The 18,755-nt window shown below is 42.3% G+C and overlaps 1 long non-coding RNA gene across 1 annotated transcript; it reads left to right on the top strand.

Moving 5' to 3' along the window:
- Positions 1 to 4,754: 4,754 nt before the first annotated feature.
- LOC140647085 (uncharacterized) lies at positions 4,755 to 13,653 on the top strand. The gene is made up of 4 exons (XR_012040662.1): positions 4,755 to 4,886; positions 9,232 to 9,473; positions 9,587 to 9,658; positions 13,528 to 13,653. It is a non-coding gene; the product is annotated as an uncharacterized lncRNA (long non-coding RNA).
- Positions 13,654 to 18,755: the final 5,102 nt, after the last annotated feature.

Below are 18,755 nucleotides of genomic sequence, written 5' to 3'. Positions count from 1 at the left end.
AGTGATAAGACCAAATGTGGTAGTTGAAGATAGTAATGTTTGATACACACGTGGTCAACATTTCCTTTCAAAACTTTATTTAACATGAAATTGGTCCAGATATAAAAGAAGTGCCCTAGGGTAAGGGATTTTCCTGGTCTTTCTCAGTAGCCCATGTGAACTAAGAAAACAGTCACGGTGTGATGGAAATGCAAAACAGAAAACAACAAAAACGCTGACATTTGGTGTATTAGTCTTTTCTGTTTAATGACAATTGACTCTAGTAACGATGATTCCTTTCATTTCTAATATGCATACACACAATCATGCGCACACACTTTCTCAGAAGGAGGGCTGAGTGAGCAGCAGAACTCTCCTCTCCCTCAGTGGAGCAGATTTCTAGAATCTCAGCAAGCAGCAAAGATGCAGTGTAAGGAGAGTTATTTTCCCCTCGAAAAGAGCACCAACTTTTTCTGTATTGCTCCTGTCACCCAAATAGGCTAGAGCGCTGTATGTACCCCAGAGATTTATTCACCTTTGTGCCTCAAAGCAGGCAGAAGAGACCCTTTCTTCTCCCCTTTATTAACATGCTCTTTGTTAAAATTAAACAGAAAATTATGAGAGAAAAGCTGTAAAAAAATAAATCCCAGTGTTGGTTTAGCTTTCCATGATGAGAAAAATTCTTGTGTTTATTTCAGTTGTTCAGTTCAGTTGTTAATTCCCCAACAGTGACAGCTGAGTTCTTTCACCTTAATAAAAATGTGTAATGAAGTGAAAAATGTCAGCCTTTGACAGGTTCACAAATCCATTTTTCCTTGTAGGGCCAAAGCCTGCAAGGTGTAAGCACCTTCCAAGATCTGGATCTGTTGTCCTTAAGAGAATATCTGCCCAACATTAATTTTCTGCCTTTAAGTGTCTTTCTCTTGGATAATAATTTTATGAATTTGGTGAAATTTACAGTTGGTTATATTTTTAAAAGCCCAAAAATACAGCCTAGAGAAGAGAACATGATGCTATGTAATTAAAGTATTATTAAATATGCTGTATTCCAGAGTGGAAGAAAATTCTACTATCTTTTGGAGGCAAAACAATTTTATGTAAAACCAGGAGGCATACAGAATTCATATAGGAATTTTTAATTGTTTTCCTTTTTAAAGGAGAATGAACAGATTCTGTCTGTAAGAAAAATCAAAGCAGCTTTGAAAGCAGATGACCTTCCTATCAAGAAAACATGCATCACACAAATGGGACAGAGGTTCTTTAAAGCCCTTACAGACCTCACTGTAGCCAAAATGTAGAATACAGAACCTCTGTGATACATTAAATTATGAATCTTATTTATATGGGCATCTGTGTGCTGATGTCTCAGAATGTCTTTGAAAGATCTGTACTGCTATGATTTTTTTTTTTTATGTTTTCCATTTGTACCACAATCCTAATAGCTGCCATTTTCCCACTCCTGGGGCTTTCTGTAGATCAGTGGATGTTAGGTTTAAACTTCTGTTTTCTTTGATGAAGCTTTCAATAAAAAAATAAAGAAAGAAAAGAGCTGGGTGACTCTGTGTTCTTATGGCACCTTTCTGCAGAGGCTTCCCGAGGCCGTGGCTCTTGTGCTGAGCACAGAGGGAGCGGAAAGGCTTTGCAGCAAAATCTGCCTCCTCTGCGTCTTCACCAAATGGAAGGAAAGAATCGGAGAGACAGGACGGCTCTGTTGCCCTGTCATCAGCACAATCACCCACATGTTAGGAGGTGAAATACAGGAGAAAGTTTTTCTCACACCAAGACTGAGTGTTTAATACTAACAAGTATCTGCTGTCCAGGCTCTCAGCTGTGCTAACTTGCTAGAAGAACATTGCCTCTGTTTCTGAGGCTTATTTAAGAAGTGACTTCAGGGCAAAAGTTGTCACATGGAAGACAGAAAAACTGGATTTACGGAGTAAGTACAGCCTAGGCAGTGGTAGTGCAAGCCATACTTCATCTTGAAAGGGAACTGGAAAGTAAATTGCCTCCTTGGCCACATCTCACGGGGAATGAGAAAGCTCTTTGGTGCATTTCCCCATGGCCGCTTCAGTCAGCAGCTCTCATGTTGCCATGTGCATTCCTTCCCACGAGGGCCGTTTCTGTGATTAAGATGAGGGTGGGCTGGAAGTGCCCAGTAACTCTCCTCCCCAGCCAAGGAGCTGTATTCACAGGTTGGAAATCACCGAGTGCTCCTTTTTACGTACCAGGAACGTGGCTGGCTCCTTCAGCACTAAACATGTTTTGTGGGATTGCCTGCACGCTTTCCTTTTCATTCTTTCTGACCAATGAAATATCCACGGGTGAGCTTCTCAATCCCTTCAGCCTAATCAGGAAGGCCCAAAGAAATCTTTAGAAGACGGAGGAATGGGAGGAGGAAGAGGGTGAGAGGGGTTTTTTTCAACTGCACCTATGCTGAAATGTCCCTTGCTGCTGGTCGTGAAGATGGTGAGAGAAGGAGGAAGGGACCCTGAAGCAGGGAGCCTGCCTGGCACCCTGAGGGGTAGCTGAGGAGCCTGGGGAGAGCACGAGAAAGTGGGACGCTTCGTCCCACCAACACAGGTGATGCCAAGGTGTTTTATAGCTGATGCTCTGGCATTCAGGTTCATCTTTGTCACTTCCAGGATTGCTCCATTTCCAAGATCATTCCACTTTGAATTCTGCTAACGAGGGTATCACTAACATCTGTGGTGTTAGTGGTTTTGGTTTTGTTGTGTGTCAGTTGGCTGTCCGTGTGCATATGGAACCAGGCTTTTATAAGACGGAGGGGTTTTGCATCATCTTCCACAAAAGTGCAGGTAAGAAGGCTTTCTCCTCTCATCCTCCTGGTCTCGCCATCAGTGTCAAAAAAAAGTTAATTGGTAAATGATATGATTATATTTAACACTAAGTCCCCTATCTATACTATAAAATCAAAATAACAAGGACAAATGGGCCTTTGTAATGTGTGATGTATGTTGTTTCCAGAGGGAGATGGTTGTGTTTATCAGTAATCCGCATCTGAAATGGAAGTCCAGGACTTTCATGTGGAGAAAGCCATGTGCTCTGATTATCACTCCTTGAGATTTCAGGCAGAGGGGGAGAAAAAAACCAAAACAACAACTGGTGTAGAATAAACTGAGGATAATTCCACACTTACCACTTTTAAATACATTTTATTTGTATTATTTTGAGTGACCAGAGATTGCAAATGGAGAGCATGGTCTCAATGTGCCAATAATGATCAGCAAAAACAGAAGCAAAGGTTCAGGAGCAGACAGGACTGCAGCAGAAGTTACTGACGGTGGCAAACAAACCAAGATACAAACCTAAGTGTCTGCCTGAGTGTTGACAGACTTGCTGTAGCCCTTCTCTGTGCCTTGGCTGCTTGCCCCACTGTTGTCAGTCTGGTCTTCAGGAGAAGACTGTGCGCTATGCAAAAGCCTCCATTTGACTTAGCAGAGCACAAGCCACAGTGATAACTAGTGGCTGGCAGAAGTGGTCCTGAGGCTGCACGCAAGAGGGGATGATTTTGCCAGGCAACCGGTAAGCCTGCCTGGCGGGGAGCGTGCTGCCCGGCACATCCAGACAGGCAGGCTGCAGCAGCCCGCTGCTGCACACAAGGCAGTCGTCTTGATGGGAAGCAGGCAGGAGACAAGCAGCTCTCTACTTAAGCCCTCCCAGAGCCTGTCAGCTCAGAGAAACGCAGACGTTTCAGGAACGTTTACAATGTTCCTGAAGAAGTCCGCTTTGGGGGAAAGACGCTGTGACCAAACCACTTCCTTCCTTTAAAAATTTGTACATATAAACCTCTGCCAAAAGCATGCTCACTTTTATCAGCTTGCTTTGCTCTGATACATCACTGAACTTATCTGGAGGGACATCAATGATAAGTAAATAATCTACTGGATATGGGCACCACTTTAAATGGGGGAATTGAGAGTTGATCTAGTTTAAATGACGTACCTGGTTTTTAAAGTTGAACAGGCTTGGGTTTATAGGGTGGCTAGCCGAGGCCTTAAGCTCTGCTGCATTGAAATACAGCTGAAAAATAGAAGTGTCTGAGAAACAGATAGAAAGCATGATTTACACCTATTATTTGACTTATTTCACCATTTGTTACCAGACAATATATTCTCTATCTTGTGTGGAATTCAGCCGTTGATACACGGCCAACTGAAAATTGTGTAAACTCCTTGAACATCATTCCTGTGGGATCTAATCCCACATTTTTCACTCAAAAGTAATTTCCTCCTTATTAACAGTTGTGCTACACCACACAGCAGCCCACTAGGATGCTCTCTTCCTCAGGTAGAGCAACTTCTACCCCGTGCAGATCTCATATGAAATACTCTGTAGTGGAACTCAGGCTCCTCTGAGCTTTCCACACATGATCTGATTATTTTCTAGTTAATCTTGGTGACATGCAAAGGAGGTGCTTGGCCACCACTGAATCCCTTTTTAGTACAGAGGAGGAAGCAGAAGCAGAGGAGTACAGTTGATACCAAGACACAGCAATCATTAGCTAGAGAAAAACAAGGAAGAAGTTGTTTGTTTGAGGAAGGTAAAGCAATAGAGAAATCCGAGTTCTTTAAAACTTCCCTCACTCTCTCTTTCTCTTGCTTGGGAGGCATGCACAGCCAGCCAACAGAATTAAAATTGTGTATGTGCGTTCTCAGGTGCAGTGTGCGGCCATTGGCATAGCTAAACATACGCATGTCTTCCTGTTCATAGCCACTCGAACGCTCACCTGAGCCTTAACATCCATGCACAGTGAACAGAACCGAGTAAGCCATCAGAAGTGGAGATCTGATCCAATGCTTCCTTTGTCAGCTGGTGCTGCAAGTTCCAGCAGTGAACAGTTGTCTTCTTAACAACCACCCCAACAGTCTGGCTTTCTTGTTGTAGAGGTGAGTCTTCAAGAGACCCAAAAAGTTACCACTTTTTTCTTTTTTTTAAATTGTTTCATTTTTGCAGTGTCTCTTCCCTGTTTCTCAACTGCGCCTCTTAGGTATTATGTCCCGTGCATGCTTCCAAATGAGCAAATAGATATTTGTTAGACACACAGAGGCCCCAGTCTCCACTGGGTACTGTGCAAATATAGAAAAAGGTGTGTTCTTCTAGGCTTATGAGGTGACGGAAAATGATCCGCTTAATCCATTAAGTGATTCATATTTCTGCTAGACCCTTGGACACAGCTGAGTACAGTGGGCTTCAGCGTTACTGGTTACTTTTCACAGCAATAGCTGGCTATAGCGCAGAGTTTGAGGGCTGCTTTCCAAAATCCGTTTCCCTTTTCACATATTGATTGTACTGTGAGGGCTTTGGGATGTAAACAGCTGTTTGCAGATGACTGTTTTTGGAGAATATCCAATTCTTTTTTTTCCCAGAAGAAAACATGCTCAGAAGAAACATCTACTGCTGTTTAGATAAATATAATTACCCAGTAGTTTCAGTTGGTGAAAGTGCTGCCACCAAAATCATCTGGAGGTGTATGATTCACCCCTGTCCAGACCCGTGTGGCTTGGATGAGATATTTCTTCAATACAAAAAAATTCATGTTGGAGGCCTGACTGACCTTTAAATGGTGCTAAAGCTTTGAGCTTGCTCTGACTAGCGAGGAATGTTGTCTGTAGCAATGACTGGGATAGGATGCTCATGGCAGGGTTGTTTCTAGTACGCAAGACAGCTGAATTGTCTTTGTAGAAGAGGGCCTCACCTAAGCTTAACCTAGATGGGAAACTTTTTTCTTTAAGGACTTGTACGGTGAGCTAGCCATAAAACTGTCCCTTCTTTTGTCTTTTGCACTGAGGGCAGGGGTTGCGTTGGAGGTGTTTCTGCAAATCACATTTTCTCCTTGCTTTCCCTTTGAACACAACCCTTTCGGTGCTCACTGCATACTGGCAACAGTGTCTGTGCTCCTAATGAGGAATGTGCCCCTGCACAGAGGCGCAAGAGGCCCCTGGACAAAGAAAGTTTCCTTCCACATCAAGGACTTCCCTGGGCTGCAGCAATAGTCCTTCCATTTGTCAGCCCTGGCTGCATGAAATATGTTTATTACTGTAATATGTTTCAGCTCTTGCAGACACCTCCTCCTGAGAGAAAGTACGAGAGAACGTCCTCCCTGTCCCCTCTCCAACAAAAAAAAAAAAGGTGTCAGAAACTTCCTACAGCTGTGGTGACCCAGGATCAGGGAATTGTGAAAGCAAAAACCTCTGCTCTTCAGCTAAATTCTAGTTTATTTTATTATAACTTCCTTCTGCTCACAATCCATCTGTCCCATCCACATGTCACATCCTGTCTGGCTTGTAGAGTGTGAGCTTTTTGAGGTGATTTCCATTACTTGCCTACACAGCATGTAGAAGAAACCTTCAAAAAGTACCCAAGGCATGAGTGCCAAGCAATAACGACACTGGATTTTCTGCTGGGACTTCTTTGGTTATTTCTTGCCAAAGCATATTATTTTTTATTAGGCTTGGAAAAAATTCTCATTAAAAAATAGGGATTTGAGCATCAAAGCTCACTGTGGTAATGTAGACTGTTTACCTGAGAGGAGCAGTTCATCTGCTGAGTAGGAGTATTAAAGGCTATAGCTAATTGGACAAAAAGGGGCGAAAATAGACAAACTTCAAGAAAAAAAGAGGCAGGAAATTACTTTCCCTAACTTGGAAGAGACTTTGCAGACTAGTGAGGCTCTGCCCCATTTTGCCTCTCCTTGGAGGCAGCTACAGTTTAGGGAGGTTGAGGTAGACGGAGCGTGAGCTGCCTCGATGAATGAATTAGCAAATAATTTTAATTAATTCTGCGCACAGATAAAAGGGAAAGGACTGAAGCAGGGTGGATGGCTGAGGTGCACACAGGCTGTGAGGGAACAAGGCAACTTGAATGTCAGCAGGACATCAACACCTGGCCCAGAAAATTGTCTCCTCCTCAACGTGGCACAGACAAGCATTCACTTTATCAGTAACAAGGGCTCAGAAACACGGGATGAAAAATTTTATAGCAGGATTACTTTTCCCAGTAGTGCTATCTACAATGATCCAAAATAAAATGATTTACAAAATAAAGCCCCAGTCCCTTTCCTCCCTCAGCTACTCGTTGCCTGCCCCTGCTCCCAGCACAGAAATTTCATCAGCACAGCTACACCTGACTAGGGACATTAGTAGAAATGCAGTGAGAGAGGCCGCTGTAGCCCTGAGTATTTCAGGCTTGTTTCTCTTGACTTCCTCGGTATCATTCATATTTTAGGTTGCTGATTTTCTTTGACAGGAAAGATGACATAGAGGTAACTTAATTTAAAATAATAAAGCTTAAAAAAAAAAACCAAGCAAAACAAAACAATGAATTGAATTACTGTAGAGGGTAAGGGAGAACTGCACCCTGAAATGGCTTACTTCCTAAATTAAAAAAGAAGAAAAAAAGAATTATGCACTCCTTAAGATTCACACTTGTGTGATAAGTTTGTTTGTAGACTAAGGTACTGACCAGAGGGAAGAAAGATGGCTGCTTTCAGTCCTCTGCAAAGTTCTGCTTGCTTTTGCCCATGTATAAAATGCCATTTAAAAGAGACACTCTGCTGTGGATATCAATGTATGTACGTGTATATAAACAGACCCAAGATAGTTTTATGCAATAGGGGGTCTATGTAGCATTATCTTCAATCTCCTTTAAACCATAACCCATCCTCAGAACTCGAATGGAAAAGCAAAACGCCCAGCCAGCAACTTGTTTCTTTCTTCCCACAACACTGTCAGTAATAAAAACCGCTTGGTAGCAAGGCATATGTGTAAAACGTGCCTGTACATTTGATCCGCCTCACTGCATGCCAGTGTGAACTTGGGCTTTTGTTGCCCTCATTTTTAATGGCTGCAGGTGCTATTTGGTGCAACAGACACAGCAGAGAGATGTGGTCTATGGAGAATAAAAAGTATGCAAATTTAAGTCTCTAGACAGGAAAAATTATCTCTGTGCAGAGGTCAGAGAAAGACCTAAGTAGGGGCATCTTTTCACCATAATCAACAAAAAACCTTCTCGGTCCTCTCCCATAGCTTTACTTAAGAAGCCTCTGATCCTCCTTTCCTTGCAGTAGGCTTCATTACTACTTTTGTCTGCACAGTAGCCCCTGCAGCACTGCCTCCACTTCCCACCAAATGCAGATCTATTCAAAATACTTGGTGTTCCTCTAGGTATTGAGCATTCAAAACACAGAACGCCAGTAACAGCTGAGTGTGTGCTCGCAGAGCTTGGTCCAACAAGGCAGGATTCCACCGATGGCAGCTGGCTGCTCTAGTAAAACTCTCCCGGGCTCATGAAATAACTGACATGAAAGTGATGTTTGGAGCAAGAAACGGAACTCATTTTTCAATTGACATTAAAGAGGAAATCATTTTAGTGTCAGTTGATACTGCCCAGGCACATTTTCAGTAATTAAGGCTCAGAAAAAGCAATGGAAATACCTACGAGGTGTGTTAAGAATGAAGCCAGAATCAACGCGTGAGAGGTGCCAGCTGAATGCTACACGTAATGGGAAACCTTATGGAATTCAACCACAGAGGGAACAAGTAAAGAGCAGCCCAGAAGAATCATGCATGGAGGAGCCTAGATTATGCCTTTGAGTACGGTGCGAGGACACAGGAAAGACAGAGGTGATTTCAGAAGAAGTGTGGTGCATGTGGGAGTGTAAGGTATTCTTCTGATTTTGAGGTACTGAGGGATAAATGCTACCGTATATCCTCTCTTGCCTCAGCTTTGAAACACTTCTGATCCTATTCTTTCCCTCCCTGTTGGCTAGTACAGCATCCATATGTGACTTGGTTTGGGTTTTGGTTTTTTTCTTATTTTGTACTCTTTCGTGATATTAGATTTCACTTGTACATCCAGTTACAGGGTTTGGAGGTTTTCTCGAGAGTTGGTCTTACTTTTTCCATATTATAATTTGCAACATTATAATCACTTTGTAGATACATTCCATTATGCACAAAATCAGATGACATTCCTACATTTTTACAACCAAAAACCACTGAAAGAGAAGTCAGCTTGACCCATAGGATAAGCATATTTGTCAATATGGAATGCCCAAATCCCTGAAGGATTTTTCTGCTATACCTCCCTGACTGTCCTTGAGGCCCCAGGTGACATTACAGTGGTTCCACTTTGTTAGCCCTAGGCAGAGGTGGATATCTAAACTTGCAAGGCAGGTACTACCAAATCCCAAGGTGTATATTCTTTGCCGTTGATTGCCTAAATACTTTCCAGATTACCAGATGCTACCAGCGTCCTCCAAGTTTGTGCCACTACCTATGAGCAGAGTGTATTGTTGAGTGAGGATGTGCAGCAGCACCCCAGAGAAAAGAGCACACTGCAACTGCAGGTGATAATGCTCCTTTGTGAACCTGCAAAGAAATCACTGAGGCTAAAAAGCACCCCTCTTCCCTGCTCCCCAAAATTGTGACACCTTCCCATTTACTCTCAGCTTCTTCACTCAGATGTCAGTTCAGGTGAGTGTTCATAAACAAATTGTCTTCAAATGTCTTTTTCAAGGTTTTATGAGGAAATGAATCAGCTCCCTTGTTAAATCCCAATTCTATTTTATGTTCTGGTTCTCTTATAGCCACTAAGAGCCCAGTCCCCCTCCCATCATAGAGAAGAGACAACATTCCCAAGAACTACAAAGGGAGCACGTGTATGTTCACAGCTTTGTAATGTGTTTGTTTATCTGTTAAGATTTGCTTTTTATAAATCTTTGCTATTTTCCTGCTGTAACTCTTCATAGCAGAATACACTGCTCTCTTATTTATTCTTGACAGATCCTGTATAAATTTATGGTTCTGCATCAATAATAAGAGTCATTAATCATAGTAACAATGCACATCACAGGGTCTTCCAGGCATTCACCACTGAACTTGCTGAACTGTCCTACAAATGAACCCCCCCCACTCTCCATAATTATTTCTGGGCTTACACACAAGGAGCTTGGTTATAAAAACTGGGAAAAAATAGATCATTTTCTCCCAATGGATTTTAATGATGGGGGTGGGGAAGAATCTCAGTTACAGGGAGGCAGAAAGGGCAAACTATAGTTATTGGCAAAGGGTTTCATTTCTGTAGTAAATGGAAGATTGTCTTTGAATAACTCCTAGTCAGTCAAAACTAAGGACAAAGATTTTGTTAAAAATGTACAAAAATTGTTCCCCAAAATAGCCATTGCTTTTCTTTAGCTTCCATTCTTGCAACAACTACATTAGCCAATAAGAACAACTTCCCTATATTCTTCATTTATTTACATAAAGGAAAGAAATAGCAGGAGGAAAGTAATCTAACAGATTAGAGCAATGGACAGTAAATCCAATTCTATACCCAGTAAAGTCAATAAGAATTATTCTGCTGAGTTCACTGGATACAAGGAGAAGCCTGTGATTCAGACATCGTAATATAAGCAATGAGAAACAAAGGAAAACAAGAGCAAAAAGCAAGGACTGCAGAAGTAAGGCAATGGCAGAAACAGGAGTCATACATTTTAACTCCTTTTTTAATTTTGTTTTGACTGAGATTTGAAAACACATTTTGACAACACTATGTTTTGGAGGGCAAGCAATAAATTTAATTTGCCAGCTATAAAGTTGGTTTAACCACAAGTCAAGTCCTAAAATCTTTTCCAAGATTTTGCTCTCTCTTTGTCAAGAAAAACTGCCATTGGATTAGGACTTTATCTCAGCAGGGATGGGATTATTGTTTGGTCATATCACCTTTCTTCCCCACTGCCTTTCCATCTGCTTTACGGAGAGGGTTTGATGGCTGTCAGGGAGGTGGACGGAGCCTTGTGAGAGCCTGAGAAGGAAGGGGGGAAGTGATAGACAACCGCTGAATGGGCAAAGGGTAAAGAGAGCCTGGGGAAAGAAAAGGCAGGAGGAAGAAGTGTAGGTGGCACATTTGCCTCATCTGCAGAAGCTAATTATCAGCTAGTATATGGACATGTATTTGTGCTTGTTCACCTATGTATTTACAGTCTCTGCTTTCCAGAGTATTTTCTTTGTGACACAGTTTGACAAACTTTCCATCCTTTTTTGAAACATCCCAGATCATCATTTGATTAACTGACTCATTTCAGGATTTTCGTCTGAAAATAAGAAAGCTGAAATAGGTCAAGCTACCTTTAAAAGAGTATGAGGAAGATATAATGTCACCACTCTTAGTGATGAACATTTGAACTTTTTGTTTGTTTGTTTCTCTACAACACTCTGGTTTTGCTGCCTTTATTTCTGCCATGGAAGCCTTAACAATGTTATGCCTGATCCTTAGTCCTCAGTAGAACTGTAAATACACAGTTACAAGTATATAATAACTCTGTATAAAATAATATTCCCAAATAACCAAATTTTGCATAACCTAGTGAAGAATTAGACCTTACTCTTATGGGGCAGATTCCCTCTGGCCTTGGTCTGTTCTGATGTGAGTGCTGTCCTTGAAGATAAAAGCTTTCTCTTAGAAAGTAACTAGTCCATTTATACTTTTTTCCCTTCAAACTAAAGGGAATTTTGAGAAAGCCAGCCCAAATTCTTCAAATAAAACATGAAGACTGCCTTCCTCTGCCTATATGGCAAACATTACTCCCAAGTAATCTTTAAAATAAATGATTGCTTATTATTGTCTAGAAGCCCATTTCTATCCCAAGAACTGCATCTACTGAGAGAAATAGAGACAACTCATGCCCGATGAAGTTGATGGGGCATCAGAAAAAAATAATTGAGCTTGTATTCATGTAAATATTCACTCACTGTAAAAAGGCTCACTATGACATGCAGATGTTGAAGACGTCAAAGATGTTTGCTGTTCCGGTAAATCTGCACGACTCCAACCCGTCTACCTCAGATAGAATCAGGGATGGAGACAGTTAGAAATGTGAGGGAGTCTTTACATTTTTCCATAACCCATTTAAGCTTTTTGTGGTTTTAAAAGCTCATAAATGGCTACTGATCCATATCAATGAGTGTGACAGTCTGGGACAGTCAAGGTAAGAAGCTTTGGGTTTTGAGACAGACTGGAACTGATTGTTTTTTGATGAACACTGCAGCTTCTATAAATCATATGGATCAGTCCTTCGTTCTGTTGGGGTTTTATTCATTCCTTCCTTATTTTAAGGATACCTGCACTTGTATTTTTTAACATACCAGTAGAGCTGCTGCTGACTTCTTTCCACCAGATGGCACCACAGACTGTAATCCATAGCCACTATCTATATGGGGGTGTATATATATTTGTATAAATGTATGTGCATATGAACATAGGCATAGGCATGTATTTGTTGGTGCAAATGTATGAGTGCTAGACACCTACAAACCACACCAACTTTACTTGTCTCTTATCCTACCACAGAAGGAGAAGAGAGACCAACTGACACCTCGCACTGAGATCACACTAGAAATAGTGCTTCTATATTTGACACATTCATGGTAGCGGCGCTCTGTACTATTTTAAATAAAGATGATTAAAGAGACAATGCATATTATGAACTTGTCGTGGTTTAACCTCAGGTGGCAACTAAGCACCACACAGCCGCTTGGCGCCCCGGCGGGGTGGGGGAGAGAATAAAAAAAAAAAAGCAAAACCCGTGGGTTGAGATAAAGGCAGTTTAATAGGACAGCAGAAGAAGAGATTATGATGATGATAATGATGATGATGATGATTATAATGATAATAATAATAAAAATAATAAAAGAATGTACAAGTGATGCACAATGCAATTGCTCACCACCTGCTGACTGATGCCCAGCCTGTCCCCGAGCAGCGATCACTGCTCCCCAGCCAACTCCCCCCAGTTTATATACTGGGCATGACGCCATATGGTATGGAGTAGCCCTTTGGCCAGTTGGGGTCAGCTGTCCTGGCTGTGCCCCCTCCCAGCTTCTTGTGCACCTGGCAGAGCATGGGAAGCTGGAAAGTCCTTGACTTAGTATAAGCACTGCTTAGCAACAACTAAAACATCAGTGTGTTATCAACATTATTCTCATACTAAATTCAAACCACAGCACTATACCAGCTACTAGGAAGAAAATTAACTCTATCCCAGCCAAAACCAGGACAGAACTTTTACTTTCTAGCACAATTTACAGTAGCCACTTTCTTCTAAATTGCAATACCTGCTTCATGGTCCTTCTTAAATTCAGTTCAGTCATTGAAGGATTATTCCTTGGAATCCAAATTTGAAATCTTTTCAGTCCAACTGTTCCACATTGCAATATGAGCTGTCTACGCAATGCTTTAGTAGGAAATGGAAAGGGAATGCTTTTTCTATCGTAACTGGTTACCTTCCTTATCTTAATTAGCCTCTTCGATAGTTTGATCAAACACCTTCACTGTAAGAATACTATAGCGATCTGAAAGATGAGCAGAAATTAATAGTGCACACAGAAAAATAGTTTTAAAAGAAATTGGCAAATAACATTCATAAAACGTTCATTATATTGTGGGTTATATATTTAAAACACACTTGACAAGTTTGATTGTTACTTAGTGTTCCCATTTTTCTTCTTAATTAATTCTCAGTTGTTTCAGTTTGCTTTAGAAACAAAAGCTCTCCTTGATCTGAAGAGTCTTCAGTGGGATTTGTCAGCTGACTGCTTAATGTCTGAGGTCTTGCCTTCAAAGACATGTGAAATAATATTAATGTTTTTGAGGACAACCATATTTAATTGTTACTGTAAAGGACTTGCTGGAAAGGTGCTGTTTCATGCTGCAATGTAGATTAAAGTTATGTGACTATCCTTTGCAAACAGTTTATCAGATCCATGAAGTCTTTTTTGGTCTGTGATTCATTTCCAAGCTATTTTAATTTCTGACGTTTTCATAATTCCTAATGTTTTTCCCTCCATGCTTTAAAGAGCGATCTTAGCTTGCGCTATTATCACTACTTTGTGGCAATTCCTGTAATCTAGCACAACAATAAGAAGCACAACAGAAATGATGCAGTCTTAGGTAGTGTATATGGAAAAAAAAAAGTGTTTGTTGCATTTTTTTCTTCATCTGTCCATTTCCAGCTGTTCCTTCCCTGCTCCTGATTAGGTGTCACAATGGTGAAACTGTCCTCTTCTCACCCTACATCTTTAAAGCATTAATTTCCAACCCTTTCTGAAGCGGGCAGGCACCTGCTGCCTCCAGTTCCTGCTGAAGACATCTTCAGCCTGTCTTAGCCTCCAGTCTTAGCTGGGAGCCTAAGCAATCCCCAGTGTATTGAAAACTTGCATGGGAGCCACCAGGCAAAAAAATGCATTGCTGATTTATGGTGGGTGTCCAGGAACCAGCAGCAAAGGAAAGGGATAGTGACTGAGTTACTGGCAAACTCATAATGCCAAAAAGCAAACCGAGAGTCTCCATTTAAGTACCTTCAATGGTAGCCTAGAGAGAGGGAGAAGAAACATAATTCCTAGGATCATGAAACCTGGAGAAGGCTTTTATGTGACAGGAAAGCTGCTCTGCATTCAGAAGGCTGCAATTTTGACTCATAACATACCAGTGTCTCTGCTCCACACGGTACCCTGCAAAACAGGCTCTGGGTGTGAGAGCTTGCTATCCACGCTGCAGTTGTTAAGCTCCGGGTTGAGCCTGCCTCACATGACAGACATGCTATATAAGCTGCAGTATGTGTGGGAGACAATAAATCATGCTCTTTGGAAATACTGCAATAATCAATGACCAGGAAAGATAGATAGTTGACCAGGGAGAAGTGTGGAAATAGGTCTTAGCTTGGTACAAGGGATGGACTGAGATGCTTGTTAATTGTTTTCTTCAGTCATGAATGTCATTTCTTAAAAGCATACTGTAAAGTACATTTTAATGCCTCATCCTTTAATTCTCTTCTGTTTCCCCTTCTTCACTCCCTGTAAATGCATTGGCTTGTGGGCTTGATGGTACTTAATTTGTACATTTTTGCTTAATTTGATGAGCTGTAAGTGCTCTTTTAGCCTACTGTGAGCGTTCAATAATCCAAAGTGGCTGTGAAGTATATAAGTCCTGTTGCTGCTTTATAGTGCCTGATTAAAACAGAAATAATGTATTATGAAATCCCACTCAAATGTCTTTATTGGATCACAGCTATCCATCATAACTCTGAGGTAAAAACTGTCTTGGCTTGCTGGTCTATTTTTTTCCCTCACTATCAGTCTACATTAATAAGTGTGATGAAGTTAAAGCAGTAGCCTCCTCATGGTTCTCTGGGTGTTTTCTATTAACATGCAATTTTACATTTCAGTTTAGTGGTAATGTCCCCATCCCTTCACCTGTGTCCAGCCAGTCCAGAGCTCTGTCTCTGACTCTTGGGAAAGGTTCCTCAGTTTCCCCATGTAGAAAAATGGGAATAAGAGTCTTTTCTCAGCACCTGTTTCAAAGCATAATTGATCATGTTTGCAAAGTATTTCGGACCTTCAGACACTTCTTTCTTTAGGGAAAAAAAAAACAAACAACTTTTTTTTTTTTTTAAGCATGCAGCACAGATTATTTTCTAGATTTATCTGTATGACCTGTAGGTGACAATGTTTTTTCTACTCTCTCCCCCTAAATCTCCCCCGCACTGCCCAGATGCAGAAGAAGCACAGCTAGAGGTGTGACTGCTCAGCCCTGCGCCTCTGACAAAAAAAATGCACACTTGCAAACTGCTGAGCAGAGGATGATAATACCATCCTACGTACTCTACATCAGGAAGGATTTCTATGTGCATTATCTGCAAGGACATGTTTCCCAGATGAGGACTCCCTACTCCTCCTCCTTCCCCCCTCTATGCTTTTCTTTTTTTTTTTTTTCCCCTTTCACATGGTCCTTAATATCAGGATGTTCTAACCTACTTTTATTAAGAGGTTAAATGAAGCCAGAATGCTCCAGAACAGTGTTCTGTCTCATCGACCTCCCCTCCAGGCTGTGTTCTGTAATTTCTCCCGCTGTGCTGAATTGATGCTCCTCTCCGTGTGTGAAATAAGCAGTCGCTTCCTGAGAGGAGACACGCTGCCTTCTGAAGTGCCCATTCAGCACTGCAGAGGACAAACTGTCTGGCAACAGGGGTGTGATTCAAGGGCTGCGATATACGGAAAAGAACAAAAGGAGGGAGGTGCAAGGGAAAGAGGCTGGAACACAGAATGAGGAGATGATAAACAGAAGAAATGGGGGAGAGACTTAGGTTAGGGAACAAAGGCTATGAATATTAAAATTGTTGGTATAGTGATGGAGCACCCAAAACATAGCAGGTTCTTTCAGACAGATAAAACATTCCAGGTGGGCTTACTCATGCCAGGTAGTACTCTGCTGTGAAAATAGGTCCCCTGAAAGCAGGACGACACTGCACTGGCGCGTATCTTTTATTTTAAGTGAAGAGTGATTCTATTGAATGATAGAATACCTGAAAAAAAACCCAAGGAAGGTGGCCCCCCGCAATGTATAGTAGATCTGAAGCTTTTCCCCCAAAGAATTGTTTTTATTCATTTCCGTTTTATATAATATTACAACATATTAAATATAATATTACAACATATTAAGCCATACTCCTATTTTAGAATATAAATTCCAGGTTTTCCTGGCCATTAAGATTAAAGTCTAATACTCCTTTGCCAACCTATCTTTCTCACTCCACAAAGTCCCATCAGGAAAGTATTTTGGAGAGTCAGATTGTATCAATCATGCAGCTGGGACATGTACAAGAGGGCTGTACTTCGAGAGCCCATTGGAGTGCTGCATCGAAGTTGGAACAGAAAATCTGGAGAGACAGGAAAAGTTTGGTTTTATGACAACTCATCATTTTCACATCAGAGTGACTGAAGAGCATGTGTCTGAGCACGAGAGCCAGCACAGGCAGTCCATGCCACCTGTGATCTACGTGCACACGTCCATGCACAAATGCTGCAGTTGTGAGTAGCACGACTTCGTACTGCGTGACCCTTGTTGGTCAGAGGGGCCTACATCTCTTTTCCATCACAGTTTCAGTGGCCTTGGCCTTTCACAACATAGATACCATTGCCTTCTCTTCTCGCCAAGGTTAGTTTGCTTGGGCAGGAGCAGCTCTGGTCCTCGCTGCTTCTACATTGATCTGCAGCAGCTCCCCCGTCTCTGCCCACTGATCTCTGATCCCAACGTAGATCCTTTGCTGAGAGAATCAGTTTCAAGTAGGGAACTGCTTTAAAAAGGGAGATTTTATAAACCGATTTGGGACTTTTTTTAATTTAGGGGTTAAAAAAACCCAAAGCCCTGGGCTTGTGTCTCCACTATGCATCTTTTGAAACTGTGTCATTCGCAATAATTTGTGGAAAGGCAAGCTGGGTTGTTAGGAAGCAAGATTAACCTCTGAAAAAGCCACCTATAAATTATGAAAAACGCCCATTGTGGTATCAGGAGCACAATAACATTTGCCTGACTTTGGGATTTACTACCAAAACTAATACCTGGATGCCCTGCAAGCTATGCTGTGCTGTAGGTAACAGCTGGCCTCGCTGGCTGCTCATGGACTCCCATCAGCACCTTTCCTGGGCAGCGGGTGTCACCCCAGCAGCCCCGTGAGCTCAGCTTGAAAAAAAATAACGCCCAGCACTTGAGACCTTCTCTGGCAGCGCAACTGCCAGGCACGGCACTGTGCGTGCTCAGCAGCAGCACTGAGCATGGTCAGCAGTGGCCCCCAGCCCCTGCCCCTTCCAGAATGTTCTAGGCAATCCCCAGCCCAGCAGCTGCCTCCATTTCTGTCTCTCAGTGAAATGCTTGGTGTACACAGTAAATCGCAGAGAAGCAGGTGGCACCCTCACGCTGTCCCTCATAGTGTGTTCGTGCTGTGCATGAGCACCTCTGTGGGCTGGGAGGTGGGAAAGGGCACGCAGCTCCACGCTTCAGGGCTGTGCAGAAATGAGTGGCCATCTCTTCCTCTCAGGGCAGCTTCTGATGGCCTCTCCTCCTGCTGGAAGAAGAGAATCACCAGGGCTGGGCTGAACTTCACCCAGGTTTTGGGGATTAGTGCATACGGCAGGAAAAGCTGGGTCAGTCCTAGCTGCATCTGCCTTTTCCAGAGGGCTAATTAGAAGTGCTTGCAGCTGATGGGGAGAGGCACCAGCCACATGAGGTTATACGTGATCCCCTTTACCTGGCCCTGGATGCTGCCCTAGGAGAGCCTGGCTGTGTGGTGCTCTATCCTAACCATCATTCAAGTCCAAAGAGTACAGCAAGGCAGCTGAGAAAGGAAACTGTAAGTAACAACTGCTGCTTTGGGAGCTAACGTGTGATCTGACTCATTGGCATGGTGGAGTTACGTTGTAGTTCTTCAAAGGTAGTTCATTCTCATAGGCAGCAGTTTCTTTAGTTTCTTGACATGTGGTCTCATGTTGGCTGCTGCTGCAACTTTACTGGTGGCTTTAGACTCTGCATGTGCCCTTTACTTTGTTACGAAATTCCTACTTTTAGCTCCTTTTATTTTAAACTTTGTCAGCATGGAGCTCTTGGGTTGGAAGGTGGAGTTGTGCCATGACTGCAGCCCATAGACATACACAGCTGATAGTGTGTGATATTTCCCCTTGATCTCGCAGGAGCTGCAGAGTACCTTTGCTGTTCTTCTTGCCCTTCTTCATTGCTCCTGAGCTCTGGAGTGTCTCTGTAAGGAGCACGTTTACTGACGATGTGTGCGGATTTCAGTGTGAACTAAAAGCATGGAGAAGATGATCAAGAGACATCCGGGAAATCACTACTCATCATCTTTGCACACTAGGCTGCTTTGTGAATGCTAATACCTGTAAGCAAGTCAGCCCAATAACTAGGTAATTTCT

Source organism: Ciconia boyciana, chromosome 2, assembly GCF_034638445.1.
Source record: "Ciconia boyciana chromosome 2, ASM3463844v1, whole genome shotgun sequence".
Taxonomy (NCBI): Eukaryota; Metazoa; Chordata; class Aves; order Ciconiiformes; family Ciconiidae; genus Ciconia; species Ciconia boyciana.
This window is presented reverse-complemented; position numbering and strand designations above follow the sequence as displayed.